The sequence below is a fragment of the Aythya ferina genome (genome assembly GCF_964211825.1).
Source record: "Aythya ferina genome assembly, chromosome: 14".
Lineage (NCBI taxonomy): Eukaryota > Metazoa > Chordata > Aves > Anseriformes > Anatidae > Aythya > Aythya ferina.
In genome coordinates this window covers 859,213-886,393 of record NC_140312.1, presented here as the reverse complement: position 1 = coordinate 886,393, position 27,181 = coordinate 859,213, and the positions used below count along the sequence as shown (strand labels likewise).

The window sequence follows — 27,181 nt, the reverse complement described above, 5'->3', positions numbered from 1 at the left end:
CCTGGGGCCCCTCCCCAGCCGTGCGCTGCCCCTGCTGCTGCCCCCACGCTCCTGGGCAAGGGGGACCCACAGAGCCCCCCGCTGCCCCTGATGCCATTCAAAGAGCAAGAGGCCGACTGCAGGGGCCTCAGCGTGCAATGCACTCGCCCAGCCTGAACCCAGCTTCGGGCAGGTCTCCCACATGGCATGGAGCGAGGTGGCTGAGGAATCTGGTGCAGGCCATGTTTATTTTTAACGTGACTGTTCTGCAGAGATAATTGTGTCAAGCTGAATGCACAGCACACGGGTTACATTTCTATTCAGTTACCATGGTTGCTAATACTTAAAAAATTGCCTGAGAAAGGACTGGAATTGTTCTCTCCATGCCGGGAAACGTCTCCCTGTCTCCTTCCTGCCCACATAGTGCAGCAGCACTGCTGGCCTCTGCTTCGGATGTGAAGCTTGTGGAGATCCGCTTAGCTCGGTCTCTTGCTCAGTTAATGTCCTCACCTCCACTTTTGTTTTATTCAGGGAGAAATCTTTCTTACTGTCGCTGCCAGTAGGCATCTGTGGGAGAAAAGAAAAGTGCGCTTGTGTCCCAGGCTGTTCTTGCACATTTGATCCGAGCCAGTAACAGCACACACTGCCTCACGTACCAGAACCAGGTAAAAGCCTAGAAGAGCAAACCGAGTGGAAACAAAATTCATGCTCCCTTAAGCACAATGCTCCTCACTGATAAGCAATTAATGCTCCAAGATAAAACCTAAGGTGGACAGAGAGCTAGTATTTCCAAGATACAATGATCTGAGCATAACGGAGTGAGTTCTTCAGCAGCGTGAGCCCTTGCCTTGTCCCGGTGCTAAGCAGAGGCCACTCAGCAGCAGCAGCTCCCTTCTTGGTGGCACCTCCAGCAGGATGTGAGCGGTGCTGGCATGCTGTGCCGGGGCACCACGGGCTCACACAGCATGTCAGGGCCCCGGGGTGCACCCAGCTCAGGCGTCCTCTCCCCAGCACCACGGGCTGTGCTCAGATGGACGCGACCCATCCCAGCTCTGCAGTCACCACGGGCAGCGTGAAACCCTTCCAGCTGCCTTCAATATTCCCCACAGCTCGGGGCAACAGAAAAGTATTGCACCAGTACAGGTTTGAAAAGCCTTCTGGCTCCAGGTCTGCTGCAAATCCTCCAGCAGGCTGATTTCCCTCTGGCTCTCTACCTCCCTGCATCCAAGAGACGATTGCCTCCATACAAAGTAAAGGAAAATGTTGCACCAAAACCCACCCGAACACCGCAGAATTAAAATTCACAATGAATTATGCATTATCAGTTAGGAAAAACAATTAGCTTAGTCATTAAATCTCTCAAATGGTTTCAGAATCAAAGGGACTTTGGTTCCATTTACCTTCATTTATGGGTGTCAAAATAAGATTTAGTGCCAGTTTAGCTAGAGTCTTACCTTTATTCACTTCTCTGACCATTTCCGTGAAGGTGGTTGCCTTTGTCCAAGTGTGTGCCTTGCCCAGGAAGTGTAACTGGGGACTGCTCATCATCAGTGAGCAATTCTCCTTTCTGCTAAAGTGAATTCTTTAATACGATCCAGGTTTTACAAGAAATCTGGGGACAAGAAGTTAAACAATACTCATTTTCTTTATTTCAGCTTTTCCAGTTGTACCTATTCAATGCGTTAACACGTCCTCATAAACATTTTCCAGCAACAGCTTTCGTTCCCAGGCAACTCTTCTTTTCAGACTCATCTCTAACCTGATTCCATTCAAACATACTCCTCCTGGCACCCCAGTTTTCATGTATCACACAGCAAACTGGGTGGTAGATTCAAGATCATTCTTTTATTTAAAAAAAAAAAAAGGCATTATTTTAAACTATTTTTTCTAGATGTCTGTCTGCTATACGGGCATCCCTCTGAGTCTTCTGCAAATTGAGAAAAATAAACGACAAAAGTATTAAAGTATTAAAGCTATCTATTGCCAAAATTAATTCATTTGAAGAAGCATCACAAAAAGAATGTTTCCACTTTCCCAGATTTTCCATTAATTGAATTAAGTTCTACAAACTGAAAAATGACCTCCAGGCAACGGCCTTGACATGAAGCACTCCAGCAACCCAGCAAACTGAGCCTCATGCCCACTTTGTGCACCGCCCCAGCCCCAGGGTGGCAGGGCTGGCACACGGCTGCAGGACACACACCCACGGGGCACGCAGCCAAACGAACCCAAAGATGTGCCATGCATCTGTGCTCCACTTTAAGCCCCTACAACGGGTGCTCAATATTCCTGCCCATCTGTCCCCATGCTTTACTCTGTTACTCTGTATGTTTATTGCAGCCGTTAACAAAGTGAAGGCGTTTACATTACGCAGCATCATCTGCGGCTCCAGCACCAAACACCCTGGTCAGACCGTGTGGCTCTGCCGCACGTCACCCGGTACATGGCACATTTGGCTCGGAAGCGTCTGGAGAGGGCAGGCGAGACATCACAGTGCTTCCTTTTGCTTGCTGAGTCCGCCAACGGAAAAAAGCAATAACCCCCCCAGATCATTGACATTTCAGTGAAAGAGTTGTGGAATTAAAGCTCACCTGGCCCTGCTCCTGCAAAATGAGTGTATGGTTTATTGCTACCTATTCATAAAGTTATCCATCATTCCTCACAAAATTTGGTATGAATTCATGTGAAAAGTCATTACATGTTGCAAGCCTCACCTGCCGTTATTCTCCTGTCTTTATGCTCACCCAACCCAGCTGCAGAAGTAACGCTGCACGGCACAGCGGTGGGGACGAGCGATGTCTCGGGATGAGGCGGCCCCGGGGCCGGGGACACGTGCCAGCAGGACCGGGGGAAGGTGAGGACACGAGGCCGGCCGTGGCTCATGTCTACGCATAATCCGCTCTGTCTCAATTACACAGTTCACAGGCAGCTAATAGCCCAGTAATGACACGCTGGAAAGAACTGGCGAGTCCTCGCCAGCTGCTACGCCAGCAGAATACCGAGATGAAGCTGGGAGCTGCTGGCTGAGCGAGGGCTGACATGCCGGGTGCAGGGCGTTGCCACCAGACACCTTGATCCAAAACGCTCTCCATGGATGTCCCTGGTAAAAACCCAGGAAGGGTGGAAGTAAGTGGGGGGATGTGGGGACAGGACTGTTCCCACCCCGTGGGGTGCAGGGCATCCTCTGGGCAGCCAGCCAGTCAGAGCTGCTCGTTTGACTATTAGTGCTCAGCTGGTTTGAGCAGAGGCTCCTCCTTAGAGAATGGTGCTCCCTGGCCACCTCTGAGGAGAAAAGGGGCATTGACGTCAGCCTTCAGACATCCTGAGATACAGAAAACAAGTTACAAATACTATGAAATTCTACAGGCAATGCACTTAATGTGTGCACCAAGCATGGGGCAATGGAGGGCACCTGAGACCCAGGTCACAGAAAGTGCCCCACGTACAGCATTCACGTGAGCAGATCAAATAGTGCTTTAGGGAGAACCTATAAATATTAATCCCGCACCTGTTCCAATTACTAGCAACTAGCAGGAGCAGCCATGCCTGGTGTGCGTGGTGACACAGAAAGGAAGCAGTTCGTGACAAGTCTCCCATGTTTACTTTCATGCTCTTCCGTAGAATTGCGGGGGCTTTTTTTTTTAATTGGCACTCTGAGGTAAAAGCAAATGAAATCTAATCCTGGGCTGAAGGGGGTAAAGCTGCACAGACGGGCACCGCATCCTCACCAAGAGAAAGAGAAGGGTTCAGCAGGTACTGAGCTTAAAAAAGGGACCTCTGGAAGGCATGCAGGTTTGAAGCACATCGTATGCCTGTATCTAGAAGTGCCTTTGGTTACCTGAATTATTCACAATCACTCAGCATATTGTCTTGCAAGAAAATGCAGTAGATACTAAATTTTGTTTAGTGTCAATATAGAATTCATTGCTCCCTCCGTACCCCATGAGACACTGCTTTGTCACTGGTCAGAGCATCCACACTCAGAGGCTGTCCAGGTTAAAGCTCTTTATACACGCTGCTCTTCTGTAACAGATTGCATTACTGGGTAAAGGGCAATCCGTTTGGTTCTGCCCACCTGAAAATTTACAACGCTTGAAAGCAAGCTGCTGTATTTCACCTGCTCCTGAAGCCTTCCTTCACACACGGCGTTCTGGTGGAATTCAGCCTCACGACAGGGAAGGGGCTGTGGACCCCGAGCCCCCCCAGGTCCCCTCACCTCCTGCCCCGTGCTCCTTGGAGGCACAGCCGCTGCCTCTCGCCCAGCGCGGTGCTCCCTGAGGGAGCTCAGAAACTCGGCGATGCAGGTGACATGGCGCAGGAGTGTAAAACAGCAGGGGAAGAAACAGAGAATGGCCACAAAACATTTTTCAACAAATCAGCTCAAAGTGCTTTTATAGCCGTTACTCATGCCACGAGACACTGCTGTGATACAGCGATTAACACATCCACCCATAAAATATTATGCCTGTGCTGTTTAAGTCACCTCCAAGTCCTTCAGTGCAGAAAACTTTTTTACAACGTCACTGCGCTGCACAGGGAGCATCACCCCGAGCACCACGCCCTGTATCCCTCGCTGCCCTCGCTGGCTCCTGCTGCATGGCAAGGGAAGAGCAGTGTCACAAGTGACTTGCCAAGGTGACCGAGGCACCCTGAGCACTATGGAAACCCGCTCCCAGAGCCCACTCCTAGCCGGACCCTGTTTCATCTTGAAGGTGCTGGAGCTCTGTAAGGAGGCACCAGGGCAAGTGCTTCAGAATAACCCCAGTCTGTGAGGGAGGAAAGATGACACCAGAGGAAACCAAGCACTGACCCTCAGCAACAGATTAATTTTGCTGTGTGCCTGTAAACTGATAGGTAATCTAATGATATTCAGAAAAGATCTCCTTCTGACCCTGCAGTGAAAGCACTGGAAAAACCCCAACTAGTAGAGATGTTCCTTCTCCCGCCTTTATCTTCACACCAAGAGACTGGCTGTTGGGCTGCGTTGCCAATTAAATTTTCTGGAACGGAGACACAGGAATAAATGTGTGCAAGGATAATGCCTCCTATGGCTATTAAAAGATTAGAATCACTTCTGATGCACACAGCACGGGGAAAGACAAACCTTCCTTCACAGCCCTAAAGGGAGCCAGCGAAGGAGCCCCGGACACTTCTGTGCTGTGCCTGCTGTGCTCCAGTGAGCTCCGTGTGCCACTGGGAAGGGGCAAACGCAGCGGGAGGGATGGGGACCCCTGGCACGGCGAGGCAGGGCAGCTTTGCTCTGCAAGTGGGTCTGACAGCCCAGTGGGCAAAGCCAGAAAGCTGCTGGGTGGCTGCAGAGAGACCAGGGAGTGAGGACAGGGAGAACTGTAAGGCAGTTTTGAACACAGTTTACCCCGAGGTGAGGGTTTCTGGATATTAGTTAACATTCTGCCTGATCCCTGCTTATTCCCTCACCTGTTTCTCTATCTCTCTTTTTCAGCCGAGGCCCACATGCACCAAGGTAAACACTAGCACTGTGGTTTGGGTACCTCTGAAATTCAGTCTGTTTTGCGAATATCTTGGGACCAACACCTAGGTGTTCTCATTCTGATCTCCCCCTTTTTGTTTCTGCCCTCCTGTTTTAGCCAAATGGACTCCTGCCATTCCTTCAAGCTGTATTCAGTTTCTGATGCATTTTCCATGAACAAAAGGGGAACTACTTTTTTTTTTTTTTTTCCTTTTTTTTTTTTTTTTTTTCTTCTTCCATCAGCAATTTTCTACAGTAAATAAGAAAAGGAAATGGAAAACCTTGTAGAAAGTCCCAGACTGCTGAGGCTTTTAAAATGGGCTCAGAGCTCAGGCAGAAGGCAGGTTAAACACAAATAGATGTGTTGAGCCAGTGCAGAAGATGACATTTCAGACCCACCATAAAGAAGAGGAATTAATTGAATGAAAGGACTGGGAACAACAAAAGCCTGAGCCTGAACCATGAGGAAGAGAAGAGGCAGGATGTGGCAGCACTGACAAAATTCAGCAGAGTTAAGTGTGGCCATGGAAGAGGCTTCTTTTACATGAACACTGATCTCATTTTAATGTGACTGCAAGACATTGCAGATTGGGTCATTTCCTTATCCCGGTTGTAAGTGAGGTACTTCAGGGAAACCATGTTTCTGTTGCTGCCTGGCCTACAAACGCATGGCATCAGGCATGTCAAAGAAGCTTCAGTAGGAAAGAGGATGGGGTGCGGGCAGCACATACTGGAGAGACAGGCAAACCAGGTAATATTCCTAGTGTCCCCTGAAATATGTCCCAGTCCTCAGAATAACACTTTAAAAATGTATCACTTGGAAATGTGCTCCTCATTTTACAGAAATAAATAACTGAAGTCAAAGAACAGGTTGCTGTTGGCAGAAAGCAGCACTTGCCAAGTATAATGACGCCTTTTCACGCAGTGTTAGTGCTCCAGAATGGTTCATCCCTGCTCAATGGTCCCGTTACGCTAAAAATACATAAGATGCATTGCAGCGTTTTCTCCACCAGGAAACCTACACATAACATTGCAGTCATCAGAACGGAGATTCAAATCCCTTTGTCATTTCTTCCCTCTCATTTGCCTACGAGAGATGCGAGTTAGAGCCAGCAAAAGAACGGGAGGAGCAGCAGCAAATCCTCTGGTGCTGCAGGCGTGCCCCTGCTCAGCGCAGCCGGAGCAGCTGGCTCTGCTGCAACGGTTCATTTGCGTGCGATTACCAACTGTGCATCTCCGTGCATATCCTCAACCCCAAATATTTAGATTTCTTGGGGGCTGGAAGCAGTCTCAGAGTACTCTGTTTCTGCATGTTCTGTTTCTACTTAATTATATTACTCATGAATAAGCAAAAGGAGGGCTTTACTCCTGCCTAAAGCCAGGCAGGTAAGCAAATGTTCCTTATCAGGCACAGAGACAACCCTTCTGTAACATCTTATCTCGTGCTGGAATATCTGGATCACGCTTAAATGGCTGCTGAATTGGGTAGTCCTAGAGCACAATGTATAGCTAGCTGCCTTTTTCTGAATGTTTATCACTTCCCTGAGTCAGTCAGGGAAGGAATAGCTTCCCAGAGACAAATATGCTGAGATCTGAACTTAAAAGGTGTGATTTCGACTTGTGTGTCATTCTGAAAGCCTTACCATCAATCCATGACTTCATCTTGGATTCTCAGCATCACTAACTTGTCCTGAAGCTGCCATTGATTTACGGCTCAATCTCAGAGCAGTTTGAAGAGTGTCTCCCCAGCATACAGCCTACTTATTTGAAGGAGAAATTGAATCTGATTGGAAAACTTCTTTTAATTTGCAAAACCAGAAAAGGTTAAAAGGGGCAGAGAAAAAACAACCTCCTCAAACCCCTGATTGATAATTTTTGACAGAGCAATAGAACAAGTGGTTCCCATACTGATTTAAGAAGGATGCACAGCCCTCTTCAGCTCTTCCATCACCAAGATGTGCTGAAAGGTCTGCCAAGGCCTTCCTGGTGCTGTGTGTTGCTGTTTGGCTTAGCACATTCCTAGAGCAGGCACTGATGGGCAGATTACAGCCTGCTCGTGATGTGCTGCAAGGTTTGCTTCCCTATGTTTACAGCATGTGGTGCCAGATGAGTTGATGCTGACCCTGAGCTACATTACCTATGGATGCTTTGGAACGCTTTACAGCTATGAACAGGGTCCAGCCCAGCACCACCTCCCACGTACAATGCAGGCAGATGCACACCAGCATCACGCACCCAGCGGGAAGGCTCCGGGCCCTGCTGCAGACCCGAGGCCAGTGCCGGACCAGTGCTCTGCGCCTTTCCCAGCAGCTCCAAGCCGGGATCCCACTGCTTGCCATCTGCCACCACTGCTGCACTGCCGTGTGCTTGTATTTTCCGTAAGGACCACGTAGGGTTTCAGAACGAGTGCCACTGTTAGCAGGTGAAGTACCTCTGCTACCAAACTACAGGAACAAAGCGGCTCTGAAAGGAATTAACGCAGTTCTCATTTGAAGTGTGCAGAGACACCTTACCGTGTCATTTTCCACTAAATGCATAATGTTTCTTTTTGCTGAATGTGTTTTCCATTTACCCAAGTCTGTACATTTGCTTTCTTTGTTGTTGCATTATGCCTGTAATGAATTTTCATTTTGTACATTGTAGAGAAATCTCTCAGTCATCACACAAATGCTGGTTCTTGTTTCTTCATCTAATAATTCAAAAGCAGAGACTGTAATTTTCAAGTAGAGACAAAAATGATGGTTTTGAAGATTGCGTTCTGTGCAGAATATTTCAAAGTACATCACATTTCTTCCACTGCAAGATCCTTGATCACTGGTTTCTTCTTTGTGTTAGAAAGCTGTTACCAGCAATGTTGATATTTAGGTTTCTAGGTGAGTGTTGCAAACCCAGAAGGGAAATATCTGGAGCTGCTTTTCTTTGGCATTTCCCACTACTGGCTGCTCCCCGAGAAGAAGGACGTTCTTCATGCACGGCTTTGGCTTGAAGTGGTGTTTGTGTTCTGCCTCGGCATGGGCACCAGCACCCCACTGGCTGTGGGAAGAGCAGAGGACTGGTAGATGAGGGGCTGATGTGCGGCAACAGAAGGTGCAATATTCATTTAAGAAATGCAGGAGTAGGGACGGAGCTGGCAGGCAGTGAGCAGTTCTCTCTCCTACTGTGCTGCATATTGTGATGGCTCACTGTTCTGGAGTTAAAATTGCTGTTTTGGATATTGTTAGCCTCCATAGTTCAAGATAGGACTAATTATGAGTAACAGACTGTACTGTTCTTTTATCACAGGTTTTTGATTAACATGAGACATTGTATTTGGTTATTTCCTGTGCCAAGTCATCCTTTCAACTACTGAAGCTTACATCTCTGGTTGTTCTTGTAGGAGAAAGAAAGAAAAGGATAAGAACTAAACTTCAGCTCTCTTCTGGCTCCTGCCCGATCACCTTCCTGGCATCACACGAGTCTCGCTCTACCTGCAGTGGGAGCTGAAAACAGTTAACCAGCACTTGGGTTTGATTCCAGCTTATCACCTTCTAGTGCAAGCCCAAAGCAGGGCTGTGACCTTCAGGACATGGAACTGAATGCTAAGCAAGACACGCGTGAGGCTGAACAAGTAATGTGCAAATGCACTGAGCCTGGGAGAGGCAATGCCAGTGCACCTCAGGCGAGAGGGGACTGCAAGACGATTAACACCTTACAGCGAGGGCTTCTGCAAAACGCCCTGTGTGAGCCTGCGCTGCCTGCAGTCACCCTGCAGCAGGGACACCTTGGGGACATTGCCCTGGGGACCCTGCACAGGGCTGAGTGGCATCGAGCTGCCACAGGCTGTGCCACTGCCCCCAGCCCCTGCCCTGTGCAGCCAGGCTGTGGAGCAGCCCCCGCAGCTGCTGCAGCTCCAGGGCTGCAAGGAGGTTAGATCAGATCGGGTGGGCCAGATTTCTGGTCACCCGAAAAACAACCACCACCCTCCCTTCTCCCTCGCAGCCCTCCCACACACACATCTGCCATGCCTGAACTGGAAAATTAAATCGCTTCTCTGCTCAGCTGGCAGATTCAGCCGATAATTCAAGAGAACAACAGTGTTTTAGGGCGAGTTAACCACTTCAGCGGGGTGGCTGAAGGCCGGGGCTGGGAGCACAAGGGGCTTGCACAGCCGTGGATATGTGCTGCCCCTCTGCCAAGTGGGAGAGGCACGGGGTCGGTGGGGCACTGGGCAGCCAGGCTGCAGGAATGAAGTAGCAAAGGCTGCAAGGAATAGGGAATACGTCCTGGTGCGGGGAAACCTCCCCAGGTGCAACAGTGGGAAGAGTGGGGAAGGGCCAGGCAGATCTCTCCCCTTTCAATATCTGCAGTTTCCCAACTCAAAAAAAAAAAAAAAAAAAAAGGCAAGCTTAACTTTTTTTTTAAGTGTACTTTGTGACAATAAATATATTGCAGGGAAACTACAAATATTAACCATAATTAATTTTTCTCAACCCTTACTCAGTGCTTTCTCTGCTACTGAGAGTTGTAGGACCGCGGAGCTGCCTGTAACTCCCACCCAGCTGCCATGGGAGGCACGTGCGCTGCCCGGCTGGTTTGAGATGAAATGTCTCCTGCCACGCACTCGATGATCGTTTTATCATTCCGGAGCTGCACCTAAATGCAAGCGCCTGTATCACTTCTCGGTTGAACTGGTATTTAGGTGCAGCTGCAGAAAGATAACACTCCCAGGCTGCAGTTAAAGTTCCCTCTATTTAAGGAATTAACTAGTTTTGCTGACCTCCTCTCTGCATTGTATTTCCACTTACCTTGTGCTTCATTAATCTTGCATGAAGCTATCCAGCCGCCAGTGGCTTGTGCTCAGGCTGCCAGGAACCAATCTGACAACAGATTGGAAACACCCTGTAAAATAATAAGCAGCTTTTACTGGAGTTATGAAAATACCTGTGTCATGTAAGGCGGTGCTATCAGCAGGGAGGCAGCTGAGGTCCTGATGGTGAGATTACGGCAGACGGAGACAGAGGTAAGGCATGGCCTGGTGACAGCGCTGGGGCAGGCTGGAAGGAAAAATAGGTGGGCACAAAACTGCAACAGTACCAAAGCTTTTATTAGTCCGCATTTCCTTTATTCTCAATCCTGAATCACAATCTAGATAGCATAAAGCATTTATGGAAGCGTCATGCCTGGTCTACAGCCTACGATGAAGCACGGTGCCCTGCGAGCACCCTGCACCGAGTGGGCAGTGCGGGGACAGCGCCAGCCCCAGAGCCTTGTCCTCACCTCTCACCTCCATGGCAAAGTCTTTCGGCGCCGGGCAATGTCAGCTCTGTTAGCTGTGACCACAGCGATGAAGGTTTAGCTGTGACAAGCCTCTCTCACCTATGATTTTTTTCTGGAAAAATGTTTTCTGGTGCGAAGCGAAAAGAAAATTTCAGAAATTGTTGCTCACTTCTGGTTTTAAAAAGTTCTAAGGATGAACCCGATAAAAATTTCAATGTGTTAACACCTAAATGAGATGCTCTCATTGGAAAATCAAACACGTAATGCTGAATATTGTTTCGGGATTTTTTTTAGAATTTAAATTTTTCTGAGTGAGAAAAAGTTGACATCTCAAAAACGTACTCCCCATCTCTCCCACCCACATCCCAATGTTGCTTCCAGGAATCTCTACACGTTTATTTTTAGCTATCCATTTTCACATATGATTCAAGTCCAAAGCAGTCAAGCTCACTGTTTTTAACAAAACATGTTTAGCATTCAGCGCTGAACTGGAGGGCACAGAACAGCAGGCATCTAAACAGCTCATGCTGCAAAGCTTTCCAGCAGAAGGTGGCTTGCCCAGAGCCAGCCTCATTGCATTTTCAGAGGTTTAAACCAGGTATTAATCCCTCAAAGATATCAGTTAGGAGAAATGGCTTGAGAACAAAACTATAACAATCCTGGGGGGGAGCCTGATTCCTGTGAAGTTAAAGGAAACCCCCAACTCTGGTAATTTTAACGTGCTTGGGATCTTGGTCTTCGCTTTACTATGATAAAGTTAATTTCAGCAAGTAGATGTGATTAAAAAGAAATAATAAAAATAAAAGCCTTTTTTAAGTCCTCTCTTAAAATAATCTAAATGCTGCAACAAGCACAGGGGAGCCTGCTCGTGAGTATACTTGCACCCAACAAAACACAACAGAGCATCCGCAATCACAGCAAGAACAAATTGGCACAGACTTGACATCACTAACAGGAATGGAAATGTGCAGACCAGAAGCAAATAACACCAGGAATGCAGAATGAAAACTAGTCTAACCCTGTTTCTGTTGGACTGGGGGATTGATTTTACACTGACTGCCATGCCAGCAGGACTCTGCCTTCTGAGCAGTTTCCCAAACTGGCCATCAATGGATGTACAGAACAAAATCCTGTCCCATTTCAGGAGTACTCATAAAGTCTTGAAGGATAAAAACCAAATTAAGAAAAGCACACAGAGATTGATAGCTGAGTGACTGACGTATCCGATCTTTGTTCTAATTATAGTGAGGAACAGCCCCAAGGTACCTCACGCTGCATCGCTTAACTTGGGTCATTTATTTAAAACACCTCGTCAGGGGCATTTCTTTTCATTTAGCATTAACCAAGGCACACAGCACATTCTATGTGGCACGGCATACTACATATTCACAATACTCCTAAATACTTGCAAATCAGTAAGCCTTGAGTCTGCTATTCACACTTAAGGAGACACCAGCAAAAATCAGAGTACCTGGGAGGCCAGCCAGGACATTGGGATTTTCCAGAAGGGCACCAGTGTTGAATGTTACTCCTGGAAAAAACACTTTTTGCAAAGCAGCCCTTCCCCAGGAGCACAGCAGCCAGACCCTGGGAGGATCCCCATCTTTGTGACCACAGCTGAACCCAAGCGTTCTGTGAGCTACTGCCATCAGGACACAGAGATACACCGGCTACATTGCTAAGAAATGCTACGGGAGGCATTCATGTGCTCCTGTCTCCACATCCCTTGGAGAGCTACATCTCTCAGGGCTGTTCCAGGGGAATCAGGCATTCCTCAAGCTACTTCTGGCTCCATATTTTTAGCTTAAAGTCTATTATAAGCTGCTTTTTTTTTTTTTTTTAAATGATTCAAGTAAGTCTTTATGCAAGAACTGGTCTGCCCCAGCAGTACGTGTAGGGGTGTTTGTGGTATTTCTCCCCCTCAAAGCGGGTGGCATTGCTGCAAAGTACACAGCCGAGGCAAGCCTTGCGGTGCTGCTGCCAACCGCTGCCACCACAGTGCCAGGGCATCGCCGAGCTGGCTGTGGGAGCAGATGAGGGTGGACTCGCTGCACACCATGCAGCAGAGGCACAGCAACCCCGTGTGTTATTCAGCAGAGCCCTTGATGGCTTTTTGTTTAATCTATGTGAAAATTGGATTTATGGCATTGGAGTAAGAGCTATCTGAACATGGCCCATAAAACTGGAAGAATCATATTTTTCTCTTCAGCAAGCAACTTTTAACAGCTCTGCTGGGTGCTTATTTGCAGTCACAAGGCAAAAATTTTGTCTCTGCTGTTTATGACCCTTTTACTCATTTCTGCGACAGGGGGTGGTGGTTTGGAGTACAGTGCCAGTGATGCTCTAGTTACTGGGTGTTATTTGCTCCAGGGACTCTTTTGATATGCAGTCTTCTGCTGTACTAATGTTCCCATTAGTCTTGACTGCCTCTGCAGGGGGTGGTAAAGACTTCTGTAACAAAGTGCCTAGGAAAATCCTTCTTGAGCCTTTGATATTTTCTTTGCAATATTTTCCTCATCTTTGACAAGAGATGAGTTGGACTTTGAAGCCATTTCCAGTTCTGTTGCTGGCATTACTTCATATTTCTACTGGGGAGCTGGATGGTTCTTATGGGGCTGCAAGGAGCCAGCAAACAATTCTCCTTTCTGTGTTCTTCGTATGGTCCTGATCTCTTGAGCAAAGCTTCTTGTTATTGAAAGCATACCGCCTAAGCCCACAAAGCATTAAAATGCAGGCATCAACTGCTACAAGGTATTGCTCAAAGCTGCTGCCGGGAAAAAGGAACAAAAATATACATGTGGAAAATCATACACGTAAAACATCCCAGCGAGAAAGTGGCTGGAGACCAAAGCTGTTTAACAAAAAGAAAAGTAGAAGGTAAAATTAATCCCTCTCCTCTCCCCCCCAAAAAAAAAAAATTGGCCTAAAATATTCCAAGTCCAGCTCTTTATTTAGAGCATGGAGGTGTGGTGGGTTTAGGCTGAAACAAAGGGAGGTTTTTTGGTGGAATTTAATAAGATTCTTGTTCATGGATGGACTGAAAATAAACAGAAGATGTTCCTTTCTCCAGAAAACCATGTAGGAATTGCAAAAAAAAAAAAAAAAAAAAAAACAATGAAAAAGACATGCAGGGTTCTTCTCCCACCTCTGCTACCTGGAGCGAGCAGCCCTCTGCATGAAGACTTTATAGCCCCTGTGATAACATTTACTTTATAAGTATGTCATAATTGCTGTAATTTTCATGATTAACCACAGAAAGCATATTTTAAAATAGCTAATAAGGAAAGAAAAGTTAAATGATTTTTTTTTTTTTTTTTTTTTTTTTACTATGAAGATTGCTGTGAAACCTGGGAGAACTCAGAGCTTATTCAGAAACGCTGTGAAACGCCTGCTGCCTCGCTGCGGAGGAGATGGCTCTGCTTCCCGCAGCAGTGGGCATGCCAGGGCAGTCACGCCAGGCTGGGACCTGACCTTTTCAGGAGCTGCGTGGAGCCCCAGTCCTGGGCAACGATTCAGGCACATTTCCGTAACGTGCAATTCACTGAGCCAGACACCAATTTGCTGTCATTACACGCAGTTCCTTTGGTTCAAAGACAACTAACATTAGTTCCCATTACAGCCTCTGCCTCTAAAACACAAAGCAAAAGCAAGAACAGAGCTGCAAGCAGCACCTCAAAGGACAGCACAGCCCAAGAGCGGTGCAAGCAGCAGGAAGCACACCTGCACCGAGCTGAGCCCGGGCCAGTGCCAGGTTCCAGGAGCACGTGCTGGGAGCCCATGGGTGCCCCAGGACAGCCGCCTACAGGAGGGGACCAGAGGGCCACGGTGGGACCATGGCACCAAGCCTCGCAGGCCCAGCTGGGAGCAGGCTGCAGAGGGGGAAGGGGCTTCCTCCTGCACGCATCCCCTGCTATGGCTGCTGTTGCTTTTGTGCGCTTGGAGGATGCAGATAAGAAGGGCATCGAATTTGAATGTTATGCTAATAGGAACATCTGTGTGCTTAAATCAGTGCTGAGCAGCTGGTACATTTAAAACAGCCCCCAGCATGTCTAAACACTCTGTAAATACAGAGTTAATATCTCCTGAGATCAATTTATCATTAATAAGTTATAAAACCAGGATCTGATGCACACTGAAATAAAAATAGAGTGAAGAAAGACTGTTCTTTGTTTCCATTTTTCTCTGCTAAAATTCAGTAATGTTTCTTGTGTGACCAAATCTATTCAGAGAAAGCAATTATTATAGGTAAGATGTATTAGGCTGTAGTCCAAGCAATAGCTTTAAATATATTTTCCAGTATATTTTGTCCTAAGTTGGGCATATTAGGGCTTGATTATAATTCATATAGCAACAATTTTCACGATTGAAAATGTGTATTAAAAATTGGCAGTTGCTGATGTTTTAATAAGGATTGAACTAAAGATTTCAGTAAGTATCCATTTCAGTTCTGGGCAACTATTACCATCCATCAGTAGATGTCATTCCGATTAGAAATCATTGTTAATGATTACAGAGAATAGATTAAAATTGAACCTAAGTGCTTTCTGAACGTGTGGTTCATCCCCACCACAACGAGCTGCAGGAGGACACACACCCAGCATGGTAACGTCCCCATGGCTTGCAGAAGAGAAGAGCGGCTTCGCATTGAAGCCAGGGCTCACAGGCACGGAACAGCTGAGGTGGGAAGGGATGTCTGGATGTTGTCTACACCAGCCCCTGCTCAAGGATTATTATCCTTATATAAAATGTATAAAAGGAGCACTAGGTTAGCATTAGAGAAGGCCAGGAAAATCTGTGCCTTTTGTTCAGACAGAAGTAATGGTAGCTCTGCACACGAGACCACAAAGCACTAACAATCGCCCAGGGCCAAGGGCTGCTCTGGTGCCAGCTCCAGGCTGGGCTCCGGAAAGCATCAGGATTTACTTTGAACCTTTTAAGATTCCACCTACTAAGTCATAAAAATTAATAATAGTAACTCTGATGAAATGGATAACTTTCCCTTTCTTGATCTCATAATCTGCTTCAGGCATGTATATACTATATAGGCAACAGACATATATGTTCTGTACTCCAGCTCTTAAGCCTTCTGCATCCACAAACTGGTGACTCCATCAAATGTATTTTATGCAGTCTGTAAGCTCAGGGAAACTGCGTAATTTGGAGGTACCAGCCAGGTTGTGCAAGTGGCATTTTGATCAATATTATGTGCATCTGTAAAACTACGATACCCCTCTGCTTATTTGCAGTTTGGATTTATTTTTTTTTTCTCCCATCCCTCTTTTTCCTGGAACACTTTTATCTCACTCCAGTAATTACCAGCAAAATCCCAAACAGTAAAGTACACAAGTAAACCTTATCAGCTGTGTTACAGTCAGCATTCCTCTCCACTGTCACTTGGGTCACATCTTGAAAGATGAGCACTACTCTCACAGCCAAAGGTAGTCACAGGTATCGCCATCTCACAGGGTCTTGTGCACTGTGGAGATGTGCCTGGAGAGGGGTTCCCAGGGAGGGGACAGTACTTTGCAGCCTGGGGTTTTATTGTGGTTCTAAGCTCTGTACCCATGATCTTCTGCTGTACAAGACAAATACAGATAATTTGTAATTTTCTCTAGCTCCACCATGTTTGGAACAGGAGAACTGATAAATAAAATATGCCAAAGCACACTAGGTTGATATATGATCTTAAATCTTCTCACACTAGAAGTTCCAGGTGATACCCCAAAACCTCCAAAGCATTCAGATCAGTTGTGCCACAAAATGCCAAAGTCTTGCCAGCGCTGATTTTCTGAAATAGCTACGCAGCTACTAAAGCTCCACTTAGTCTACAAGGCACAAAAGATCTTCAGCGGGGCAGTATAAACCCACTGTTATTGGTATGATTTATATTTTCCCACTCACCTGCACTGCATGAATAACATTACCACCTGGCAGAAGTTCCTGTAAACAACAAGAAAGTGGTCCTGGGCTGAGCAATTTTCTCTGGGCAACTGATTTGATTAATTTTCTGGAGAGTGCCGTCCTGCCAGCTGGCCTGGCTGGGGAAATGTTAAGAAGTTTGTTTGCCTGGTTACCTCTTCCCAGGGGCCTCGTTGGGATTATGACTAATTGAAGTTTCTAGGCTAATTTGTTTCTTAATATCCTTGTGTGAAATGGGGAGAGCTGCATTCAACTTACCATGGGCAAAAGGGGAGGAGGGTCCCCGTTTTGCAGTCTCAGAGCCGTACCGAACGGTGCTGCTGCTCCCTATTGCAGGAGGCCATCCCTCTTGCCTCCCCCCAGCACAGCCTCCAGTTAACCCAGTCCCTGACAAGAAGCACAGCTGCAAATCCATGAGCGCAGCCCTGCACACACCTTCTAATGATCCCATTTTCCCTCTGCCCAGGCTCCAGGAGTTCTTCCTGACACCGAGGGCCATAGGTGAGCAGCTCTGCACGTTGCTTTGTGAACTTCACAGGGAAAATGAACAGAATATGGAAAACGGTATGTAACTGCTGGGTGAACGTAACAGAATATTACCTCTTTGATAGGTACAGGCCCAGCCCTTCCCTTCAGGTTTTGGAGCATTCCTACAGGAGAGGTGAAACGAGGGTGGAGGCCGGTGTGGTGAGACATCACAGCACGGTGCAGCTCCACAGGATGTGGGCTGTGTGGGTCCTGGCTCCCATCCTTCCCTCCCAGTGTCCATCCCAGCTATCCCTCTGCCAAAATGGTGCCACTTTGCAATCACTCTGAGAGCTGAACATAAGAAATGTTATAGATAAACTGTGTACTAGTTATCATTGCTGTTTTCTTTCAGATCACCTGGAAAGCAACCCTGAAGATGAGATAAATAAAAGCTTTGGTGCTGGCAAAGCCAAAGGGACACACTCATTAGAAATTTATCAAACACAGATGGGCTACCTGGGACTGGAAAATTTATGTTCTTCTGATGCTGTGGTCCAGTAATTCCCTTCTTCCTGGCTCTTCTTATTGATTTTTCCACCAAAGGGGTAATTCCCACATCCCAATTAGCTCCTAACATCTGCTAGAGATGGCATTTGAACTTTCTTACCCCACCATCTATTGTGTTCTGCTCCAGCACTGTTGTGATACTGGAGTTGTTCTTATCTGCTCAATCTGTGTTAACCATAGCAGTCCTTTTCTTATTTCATCCTGCTCTGTCTTTTTTTAATTTGCTTAAGTTCATATGACTGTATATACAGCTGCCTCTTTACTGCTAGTCTGCAGACAGCCAGATACAGTCTGCTGTATTATATTGTATATGTTGTGATGCTTTGGGAATACCTACTCCGCCCTTACGTGGGATTTTTTATTAGGCCATTGATATATTTTTACAGATATAACATCCCAATACTTGTATATACTTGTATTGGGATGTCACAGTATCATCTTTCTTCCCCAAATACTTGGATGATACTCATTTTTCTTACCCAAATGTTCTGCTTCATGCTCTTTAGTCAACAAGGTTTTGATTTTTCTGAAAGTCTTCATTAAAATTTTTTGAAGGATGTAACTAAGGTCTTTATAATAATTTTCACTCAAACCAATTCCTGATGCTTCTAATAAAAGCAAGAAAAAATAGTTCTATTTGTACAGGAAAAATCCTATTTCTGCAGTTTGTTGGGAGAATAAATTGTGATTAAAAGAAACTTTCAGCTGTTATCCCTCATTTCATCCAGAATTGACGACAAATTCATTTTTTTTTTTTAAGGTTTCCTTAATTACTGTAGAATACAGAAGGGCTAAATTCTGACTTGCACCTTCTGACTTAGGTGCTTTTCAGGGCAGCAAAGGTTCAATCTTTCCTGTGCTCAGTGCAGTCGCCCCACGAGCGGCCGGCTGGCGGCAGATGGAGGCAGGCGTGGGAGGCCCGCGGGGCACTGCGCCAGCCTCGCCTCTGGCTGGGAAGCCAGGCTGCAACCTCACAGCAACCCTGCCCGAAAGCAAAAGGACCCTCCTACAGACATTGTTAGCAGCAGCAGAAGAAGAATCTTGATTCAAGCGTTTGAGTGTTTAATACTTTATTATTATTATTATTATTATTTCTCCTCATTTGTGTTGTGTAATGGCCATTGGATGGGTCTGGAAAGAAGCACTTTGGTTCTGCATCGTTCTGGTTCTGTTCCTGCATGGTTATGGGACCCTGCAGGAATACATTCCCCCAGTAACTACAGTACTGCTGATACACTGAAATAACAGGAAATCTTCAAAGAGCTCTGTGAGTGAGTGGTGGAGAAAGAAATGATTTCTAGCAAGCTGTAAATGTATAAATAAGCATGAGTAGTGCAATTATTTTTTCCAAGTTGTAAGCTAGTGAATTTCATGTCTATAAGCAAGCAAAATTTCTTGATGTATCAGGATACAATAGACTGAAAATCTGTTGAGTATTAATTTGCAGTTAACATTTATTCTGTCTTCTTATCTATCAGCTAAGCAGCAGAGCCTTAGCTTACGGTCTTCATTCTGTGCTTTTCTTTAATCATATTTGTAAGAGAGCTTTCCCAATGCTAAACTCCTGATAAAATAAACAGGCTATAATGATCATCGGGTACATGTCAAACAAAAGAGATTAACTGAAGTGACCAATTAAGACTGACTACAGTTAAAAGTTCCTTTTCTTTCTATACATCTCTGTTTTCTACAAGATGGATCTTACCTCTTTCTCTTTACATGCTAGTCCTGCTGGAGATGCCTTGACAGCAGATGGGAACAAGTCCAAAGCCCCCAAACAGCAACCTTGCCCTTATCCCTTCTGTCCATAGGATATTTCTGGACTGCTTCTCAGTCATGTCTGGCTGAACTTGTTCCCACGCTCCTGGAGAAAGTCCAGGGCAGCCGAGAGCTCCTGAGGACAGCACTGATGGGCCGCTGCCACCTGAAGCACCCCCTGTGCCAGAGAGACAACGGTCACTCAAAAAACATCCTGTGTTCCACAACAGTTCTGCTTGACTGAAAGGCTTGACCCAAATAATGTAAGTTAACCAAACAAACAAGTGTTATAATTTTCTTGAAGTATACAAAACAAACAAAAACAAAACAAAACAAACAAACAAACAACAAAAAAAAAACAATTTATAAAGGAATGCAACTTTTGGATAAGTAAGCAAGGATTTCTAGTAATATTTTTGTGAGATAAACGTAATTTTGGCTGACTTTAGGGCGTTTTTTCCTAAAGCTTTATACTTCAGGACTTATCTGCATATTATCTGTGAGGAAATGTTTGGGGTTGAATTACTGACCATTTCATTATTTCTTGTACTTCCCAGCAGTCAGTTATGGCTCTGGACACTGACAACAGCCAACAGCCGTCATCTGCAATTACCTGGCTGGTTAGGCCTTGTGACAAAGAATGTGTAGTGGAAACAAAAACATTACACATGTAAATAACAGAGAGTCACTAACCCTCTTTAATTTATCTGCTCTAGGAAAATGCAGTACAGGCTGCACAGCAAGATAATGCTCCCTGCGCCAGAGCAGATAGTGCTGGATGGCAACTTGTCCTTTCTGAGAGAAACAAGGATGAACAAAAACCTAACATGTGAGTTATTTGAAAAATGTGAGTAAAATTGTCTTGATCTGAAAGGAAGTGGTGCTTTTCCAGCTTTCCCCAGTGGCATTTGGGATGCTTGCAATTCTTTTCTTCTGAGAAACCTTCAGCTTTGCCAGCTGCGACTCCATCATCTCTGCACCGCCGCTGTTGTGGCACCTGCTTCCTGCACATTAGATTCTTGGCAGAAAAGGCAAAATGCTGCTATTGTCACTGGTTGGTGCTTCCTTGTATTGTCACGTCATAAGTGATCTAGAATTTTAAATTCTAGAACTGAAACACAAAAACTATGCGGTAAATGCTTTTTGTTTGTTTGTTTTTTCCCACACAAGCAGATGAAATGAAACCTGCAAGATCACTTTGTTCTGCAGGACCCACACAACTGCACAGCTTAAACACCGTCCGGGGCACAGAGCACACCTCCGTGAGCAGAGGGCAGGGGTGTCCCTCATGCCCTGGGGTGGCAGCAGTGACTGAGGGCAGGACCTGTGCTTCCCAGCCCGTTGAGGTGTTCTTCCAAGCGTCCTGTTCCACCTGCAGGCTTCACTTGCCCCCCTTCTCTGCTGACCGCCTCCTCCAGCACCAAGCACAACCAGGGGTAGGAGCGTGCTCCCAGAGGGAGGGGGGCCCCCCGAGCAGCACTGATTGCAATTCAGGAACATTTCACACGGCGCCCCAGGTTCTGCCATTTAGTGCTGAAATGCAGAGAAAGCAGGACTGAAGGTACAACACCATTTCTCGTTCTTTCACTCCCCTGTAGCCACTTACCACAATTTACTCACAATGGCACTTATTTAGTGCCATTAAAATACTTAAAATACTGTTTGTGTAAACTGGTGTCCTCAATCTCCAATTCAACTTCTAATCAACCAAATTACTGAAACAGGCAGCTCAGACTCATGCAGAAATGAATTTTCCATCCAATTTTAGCTATAAAATTGAGAGGCTATTTTCAGTCTTAATTAAAATCTATACAATAAAAGTACCCTTTTCCCACTGCAGGCAGCATCACTGTAAATAAAATAAGTGGATGCCCCTGCCTTTCCAGCACCATGCTGCACAGATCGATTCACATAAGCCAACTTAAGAGTAATTTAATTCACTCATCAGAATGGGAACAACCACCTCCCTGAAGCCGATTTGCCTCCTGATTGCAGCAAGGGGGGGGTGCAGCAGCTGCCTACCAGGGCAGAGCCCCCGGTGCCCCCACCCAGACCAGCCCCGGCCCCCAGCGGTGGGCACAGGACCCCGGAGCGTGAGCAACGCGGCTGCAGCTTCCCTGCAAGGGAACAGAACCAAATCCTTAACTTGGGGGAGGGCAGGAAAACAAAGCCAGAGAGAGAGGCAGAATCAATAGCTAAATACAAAACAGGTCAGATCATTAGTTTTAATATTTTATTCATCGACAAAAGATATTGACTTTCAGGGAGCTTCATTGATGTTCTGTAATATGCATTTAAAGAGCAGATGATGCCTTATGGAAATCTTTGGAGTGCATTAAAAAAAAAAAGAACGAAACCACCCATGACAGAAAATCTATTTTTGCCATCATTTTTTATCTGGAGGAGCATTCCCATCAAAATATAATGCATCAAAAGGCCGATCTCCTGTCTGAGCTCACAGTTTGTATACCTACTGAGCAATTTTATAGAATAACTGCAAATAACAGATTTTTGTAGATTTATTGATCATTAAATAATTTAATCAAAAACTACATTAGTGCTACACAATTCACCTCAGGATAAAGATGATGATTTTACATTGTACAATATAGATTTTTGATAAAATCAGGAAAATGCCATTGCATATAAGAAATTTCATTCCGCATTAAACTATGTAGTAGTGATCCTGAAACACCTACACAAGGAGGACTAGCTACTTAAATAAAATTATCTTGGTGCTTTAGTGGCTGTAGAACCCAAATCCTACTTTTTTTTTTTTTTTGTAGAAACAGTATGAGAATTGTAGCTAAATTGCACAGGCAGACATTTATTTCTACTTGTATGCAACCGTTACAGTTCATCACATGAAACCAGAATGTAATATAACATTTCTTCCAATATCTCTTACTGTTTGTTTTCATTTGTAACACCAAAAGTTGAGTTCCACTGTCCATCAAAACACCTTTAGGAATGCTGATTTGGAAGAAAAATTAATTTTGAATCAGGTCACTAGGGAACTAATATTCAAAACACTAAATTAATATAGTGACTGTCATTAGTATAATAGCCTTACTTACTTTATAGAGGAAAGGTTAAATATTAAGAAAAAATGAATTAACATAGCGTTACCACTGGAAATTAACCATAGGATAGGTATGCTTTTATATTTGTGTAGATACAATTGTCCAAACTATTATGATTTGTCCAACCTTTTCATTGTGAATGGTCAGAATGAATAGAACAATTAAGTTCAATTTACGTTCAATCTCATTGTTCAGATCTCAGATAGTGAACTATGTTATGCATAGCTTTCTAGTTATTGGTTAAACATCAGCGTTTAACTGGCAGACTCACATCTATTGCATATGCACACACAGACATATGGAAGCGTGCAGTAAACGGACTGTGAATCAATTTAATATGGAATCGCGGTGAAATTTCTGCATATAAAGCAGAAAGCAATTATGAAACAGACAGGTGGTTTAAGAAACAAGTCAGCATTTAGAATGAATGCCCTAACTGTCCACAATGAGGAAGTGCCTAATAAAGTACAACCTTAGCAACACTGCCAGTGTATCAGGTCTTGGGCCGTCAGCTAATCCATTTCCAAAACATGTCTATCGTATATTTTCATTGAGCATTTATTATTTTTATACCCACTGAAACTACTGAGATGTAGCTGCTTCTTCAGCTCAAACTGTGTAGAGCACAATAAATCACAGACAAGAAAACATTCCTTGGGAGAAGCACATTCCCTGGGATTTCCACAGGACACCGTGCAGCACTGTTCGCGTGCAGCAGGCTGCTGTGAGCACCCGCAGGGGGGCAGAGATAAGCGGGGCGCACCTGGCAGCTGGGCAGAGCATGGTGCATCCTCCTTACAGTGCAAATGTGAGGATACGTGCCAAGGCCCATGTGGATATCAGCACTGAAAGGGATTTCTAAACTGGGCGGTGCTGCAAAAAGTGGACCTGCAGCCCTCGCCCTGGTGCTGACCTGACCTCCCCAGTACCCAGGATATTACATCAGAGGTCAGTGCAGGGCTTTTTGGAGAAAATCATGATTTATGACTTCTCACAATGGACTAATAACAACTACAAAACCAAAATAACAGCCTGAGCTGCTCACACACAACTTGAAGTATTATCTCACTGGCCTATTGATAAAGTTCAGCGCTACGAAAATCTTAAAGATTACTTCGACTGGAAATACTCTGTGCAAACAAAACCTTGGAAATTTATAATTCCACCAGTGCAGAGGACCAAGAGTTTATCACCTGGCAATTACTTGCTGAGCCCTAACTCAGGGCCTTTTGACTCTGACCAGTTATTTTGTGTCTTGATGCAACTAAAATGCACAAAGCGTCAGCTGTAAGCTTGCTTGAAGGCTATAACAACAGCGTTAGTGTCTTTCCTTTAAACGAGGGAAGATAAAGATCAGTTACAGATCACACCATTTTCCTGACAGTCAGAGATGCAAAGGGAGATGCACTGGGTCGGACGGTCTGCCTGCTGCCAGAACACGACTTTTATAAGCAGAGCGGCTCTGCACTGAGGCAAGACCAAAACCACCTCCCCAAAGCCCTGTCAGTCTCTTGCAGAGCCCCCATGCATGGTAGAAAAGCAAACTGCCAGCCCTTGGCCCCGCAGCCAACTCAGCCCTTCGCCCCAGTTCCTGCAGGACAGAAAGCTAAAGCAACACGACCAGTTCTGAAGAAAAGCAAGGCTGCTCCTGGAGTCAGGGCAAGCTTCACTCAATCTCTTTTTAAAATTATTTTATTTTTTTTTATTCCACCCCCTCAAATGCTAGCACTGACATCAGGGAATTCCTTCCTGTGTTTTAAGGAAGCTGTGGGTCTATTCCTTGGTAGTGATGTGTGAAGAAATTTGATATGAAAGGAAATCTCTAAGTTCTGACATTAACAAATAGGAAAATCAATTTCATTAATGCAGAAGTCTTTTCCCCCCTCAGTTTATCTAGGGAATAAATAAACACAGCAGAAGGGTGGTGTCTGGGGCTGCATTCATCTCCTGGCCCCTATGGCAGCGCCAGCAGAGCCCTGCCATGGGTGCTAAGGGTGCACTGCAGTGAGATGCTGCAGCAACGCCCAGCCCAGCAGCCCCTTCCCTGGGGCAGGCTGGGTGATCCTCACCGTGATGCTCACATCCTGCACTGGCTGTGGCTGTTACTGCTGCCTGTCTGAGGCCTTAGGGTGACAACATGATGTGTGACACCCCTGCTGCACACCCAAGGAGGAGGACAGCCCCTGCAAGGACACAGCACCTAGCACACCTATCGCACGGTCACAGGAGCAGCGGGGCTTGCCTTCCTTCCCTTGCCTTCCCCAAGTCAGAAGTTTTTGCTGCACTTTTTCCCCTCTTCAAATAAATAAATAAATAAATAAATGGAGTAACAATAGTCCACAGCAGTAATTAAATCATGTTTCTTCCATTTCTTTTCCAAAATATACATTTTACAAATAGGGCTTGACTTTTACTTAAATCTCCTAATATATTTCAGAGGAAACTGTTTAATTGTCTTCTACCCTGAAGTTACTCAGTGTTGGAAAATAAATGTTAAACAAAAAAGAACAATTTGTCTACTCTTGAGTTCCCTCTGCATGTGAACTGTTTGGCTAAACAGTGGCATAAGAAGTATGTGAGTACTTCTTTCTCCTTGTTCTGCTGATGTAGTGACAATGGGAGGATTATTTCTTAATTTCCAGTGTGGTAAGTGGGTAATTATTGTCCAATTAGACTTGCTATTAACCTCTCTGTATCTCATTTTGCTGTCCATGAAACAAAAATAACAGCACTTACCACTCTCACTGGGATATTGTGGAGATTTATTTGTTAATGTACGTACAGCACAAGGAAAATGAAAAGCAATGCATGTTGGCTAAGCAGAGTTATTAATAACGAGTCACTGTTAGCATTGTTAGCGCCGTTACAGCTTCAGAAACTTGCTGTGCGAGTTGCAGCCTGGCAATAGGGCACACCCAGAAGCAGTATGCACTAACGCGCCAACACCCTCAGATATCAGTAAGGAAAAAAGAAACATGACATATGAGTTAAGATAACATCAGCCACAATTTCAGCCAAATGTTTTCTGACCTCCTGGCAGCCAGCAGCGATGGACAGGGAAGGTCCCAGCTCTCTCCAGAAGAGGCACAGTCATACCAGCCCCCCAGCACCAGCTGGGTCCCAGTTCTGCCTCAGCCCCTGGGTTCCACAGACCAAGAACCTTTCAGGTGTTAGTATTAATTGCTGACTGCTCATGCATCACAGGTGACATTTCATGGGAAGCCATGGAAGAGGTGCCCGCAGGCGTGTGGACCCCACCCAGGTGACCGCTCTGCTCCCCACCACACACAGATGAGTGCCCTGTGGCACTGCTGCAGCAGGGACCCCTGGCCCTGGTGTCAGAGCCAGCAAGCCCAGAGTGCCCTCAGCACCCAGAAAGCAGCACAAGATCAGGCTTGCGGCTACTCTGCGCTGTAGCTAAAGGAAACTCAAAAGTAAATCCATCACAGTGTTTGCCAAGAGATTGCAGCCCATACTGCAGTCCCTGAAGGGGAAGAACTCCCAGCCCCAAAAGGCGTCTGCTGCCTTCTTGGAGCCTCCCAGCCCAGGCAGCCCCTCAGCCCAGGAAGCTGCGGCATGGGCCTAGGTTGGAGATGGTGTAGGTCAGCGATGCCATGCAGCGTGCTCTTTGCAGCATCTGAAAACCAGTTTTCTGCTATGGCAGTGAAACACCTGTGCCCAGTGCTGCCGGTCAGGCAGGGACTGACCGACCGGTCTGCTGGGCACAGCCACGGCCTCCATCACTTGTCGAGATTTCTGTGCTGCAGCACGAGCTTCAGCTGCTGTCTGAGAAACTATGACACTACATCACTCAGGGATAATTTAATTAAAGACTATACGAGCTGATGCATGTGAACACAACAGTAACAAGCGTATTTTATCCGCTAAGGAGCAAAGACATTTTCAGAAATGTTCTTTCTTCAGATCACTTCTCATTTAAACATTTGGATACTTTCCAGTGGTTCGCTGCTGCTCCTTCTCCCATCTGTCCCACTAAGAAATACAAAACATTGTGTGCATATACGTGTGCACATACACACCCATACGTAAACCCCAGTGGCATTAAGCCTCCAGCCACGCCACCAGAGTCCTACCAGGCAGGGCACAAGGCTGTGGGGGGAGCAGGGGCCAGCAGCTGGCCATGCCGCCCAGCCCCAGCACCAAGGCAGGCGGCTTTACCCGGAATGCTCCAGGCTCTGTGCCAGAGCTGTGGCCACTAATTAACAGTTCAGTGTCTTATTCCTTCCCACATGCTGCGAGAAGACAAAACTCCAACTAGCCATGCAAACACCAATGCTGTATTTTCTCTATGAATAAAAATAGAAAAGATAAATATTACCCGGGGCTACCATCAGCTCTGCCTAGACCAAAGAGAAGAATTGATCTGACCCTCGGTCTGCAGCCTGCTGTCTAAAGAAAAGCGGTGACTAAATAACTCCCCTCTTGCAATTATCCTACCAACAAATCAGTGCCAACACAAAGACGTATCGATGCAGAACTGAAGTGTGATCACTTCTCCAGCACAGGAGATTAATCTGGTGACGCATATAGGTGTAGCAATAACGTGCTAATGAGTTATTGATTTTTTTAATTAAACTTTACTAGTATCATATTTTCAATCTAAATGAACGCATCATTAACGTAATTAATAGCACAGCGATAA

General features: G+C 45.7%; 2 long non-coding RNA genes across 3 annotated transcripts in view; one reads left to right on the top strand and one right to left on the bottom strand.

Moving 5' to 3' along the window:
* Positions 1 to 208: 208 nt before the first annotated feature.
* The window catches only part of LOC311444546, a 61,310-nt gene continuing 34,337 nt past the window's right edge, over positions 209 to 27,181 (bottom strand). Inside the window, exons 2-8 of one of the 2 annotated variants that reach the window (XR_014697936.1) lie at positions 19,383 to 19,613; positions 17,078 to 17,172; positions 10,252 to 10,345; positions 4,196 to 8,934; positions 2,694 to 3,301; positions 1,434 to 1,591; positions 209 to 546 (exon numbers count right to left, since the gene is read on the bottom strand). This is a non-coding gene — a long non-coding RNA (uncharacterized lncRNA). Of the gene's footprint in view, positions 547 to 1,433; positions 1,592 to 2,693; positions 3,302 to 4,195; positions 8,935 to 10,251; positions 10,346 to 17,077; positions 17,173 to 19,382; positions 19,614 to 19,965; positions 20,184 to 27,181 lie in introns of those variants that run through there. The other variant, XR_014697937.1, reaches the window with a different exon arrangement.
* On the top strand, positions 19,610 to 21,512 carry LOC311444551. The gene is made up of 3 exons (XR_014697948.1): positions 19,610 to 19,698; positions 20,152 to 20,489; positions 20,606 to 21,512. It is a non-coding gene; the product is annotated as an uncharacterized lncRNA (long non-coding RNA).